The 1,368-nt window shown below is 52.3% G+C and overlaps 1 long non-coding RNA gene across 1 annotated transcript in view; it reads right to left on the bottom strand.

The window, feature by feature from the left end:
* LOC116395078 (uncharacterized) overlaps positions 1-865 on the bottom strand; it is a 23,299-nt gene extending 22,434 nt beyond the window's left edge. The window contains exon 1 of the long non-coding RNA XR_004213502.1: positions 551-865. This is a non-coding gene — a long non-coding RNA (uncharacterized LOC116395078). The remainder of the gene's footprint in view (positions 1-550) is intronic.
* Between the last annotated feature and the right edge of the window lie 503 nt (positions 866-1,368).

Genomic DNA, 1,368 nt, shown 5'->3' with positions numbered 1-1,368 from the left:
GGGGTTGCGTAATGAATCCATGACAGTCTTTCAGATATCGTATGAAATTGATTCCGCACAAGCCAAAAGCTCCCCTCTCCCTTCCTACGCCCTTATCCATATCCCCCGACGACGCCGCTCTCCTTCGGCCGGTCTCTCTTATCGCCTTGTGAAAAAAGCCCACCTCGAACCATCCAAGGGGTCCGGCAAAGATAAGAGCAGACACAAGTGGAGGACGTTAAAAAGTGCAGAGAAAAAGGTCGTGGGGACCACTTTCATCAAGTCCAGCTTTGAACGCTATTTTCAGGTCCTCTTTCTTTAAAAAGCCTTTGACCTGCAGGTTTGGCCGGATCAGAGCGGCTCTACCATCAACATCATCCCATAGAAATATACATCTGCTCCACTCTGATTGTCCAAAGTGTCCGCTACGTGTTGATTTTAGCCTCTAGGTCTCGCAGAAAAAGGGGTGCAGTGGACATACATTTGGGTGCCTAAGCGAGTAAATGCATGAATGAGTGTGTGAGTATCAGGCGCACATTGCATGTCTGGCGGAGAGTAGTGTGTGACTTACCACCCTCCCCCCCTCCGGCCGTCCCTGAGGGCTGAACATGCTCTGACAGCGCCGGTGCTTCTCAGCGTCCCGCTTTCATCTACGGTGCGTGTTGGCTATCGCTCAAAACTCTCTCCTCCCAGACTCACTCTTGCTCCTGTCTCCCTGTGCTCTGTATCTGTCTTTCTCCTTCCTCTCTCGCATTTACTCTTTTTTTTACTTTCTCCCTCTTTCTTTCTCATCTCTCTCCCTCCCTCTCTCATCCCTTTCTTCCCCTCCATCCTCTCCGTCGCCCTCACCAGCGCTCCGACGGAAGAGCTCGGTGTCGCTCGTCTCTCGGATGGCACAGAGAGCAGGCAGACACATGGGAGGGCTGTTTTGTAATCCTGCAGGTCGTACCACCCTGGCATAGGGAACGGGGGAGGGGGAGGGAAGGACTCGAGCGGGCCCCATACTGCTACCTTCCAACCCTATACCTTTTTGCTTCGTCCCCCACCGTCTGCGTTGCTGATGGTCTCTCCCTTTTTTCCCACCGACGACGGGAGGTCTCGCCTTGCTACATCCTCCCTTGCGCGTTGAGGCTTCAGGAAAAAGAGCAGGGGAGGGGAGGAAGGAAGGGAGCGAGGAAGGAAGGGAGAGATTGGGAGTGGAAGTGTGGGAAAGAAAGGGAAGATGAGTGGGTGGCTAGGGAGGGTGAGGAGTGATGCCTCGAAGGGTTGCTGACCAAATCAATGAAGCTTCTTAGCTCAGGGAAATATTTTGAGTGTAATAGAATCAAACGGATGATCAAAAATGAACAATGAGCCCGGTCATGAATTTGTGATGCTGTATACTTTAGG

This window comes from Anarrhichthys ocellatus, unplaced genomic scaffold, assembly GCF_004355925.1.
Source record: "Anarrhichthys ocellatus isolate YVR2014 unplaced genomic scaffold, GSC_Weel_1.0 scaffold43, whole genome shotgun sequence".
NCBI lineage: Eukaryota > Metazoa > Chordata > Actinopteri > Perciformes > Anarhichadidae > Anarrhichthys > Anarrhichthys ocellatus.
The sequence above is the reverse complement of the archived record's forward strand: the minus strand, read 5'-3'. Positions and strand labels throughout refer to the sequence as shown.